We start from the raw sequence: 315 nt of genomic DNA, 5'->3' as shown, positions 1-315 counted from the left end.
CAGGAATGGGCAATCTTGCAAGGCAGATCCAGAGATCTGCTCACAAACAGTAGTAGATGGGAGTAGTGTTGAGCATTCACATAGACCTGGAGCTATGCTGTGTTAGTGAACACTCACGCAGTTTCAGCCTCTGCATGGGTCCAGCATCACCTTTAGGCATGAAAAGAACCACGCACACCATGGCAACTCTGAGAATAAGCTCCTTAGCACACCATTCCAAAGAGTACATCCAGATCTGTGGGATCTTGAAAGTGCCACCCCAATCTCCAGCACAGCCTGGCAGATATACGCAGGGTGGACAGGACCTCCAAGCTC

The sequence above is a fragment of the Mesitornis unicolor genome, unplaced genomic scaffold, assembly GCF_000695765.1.
Source record: "Mesitornis unicolor isolate BGI_N332 unplaced genomic scaffold, ASM69576v1 scaffold6447, whole genome shotgun sequence".
Lineage (NCBI taxonomy): Eukaryota > Metazoa > Chordata > Aves > Mesitornithiformes > Mesitornithidae > Mesitornis > Mesitornis unicolor.
This window is presented reverse-complemented; position numbering follows the sequence as displayed.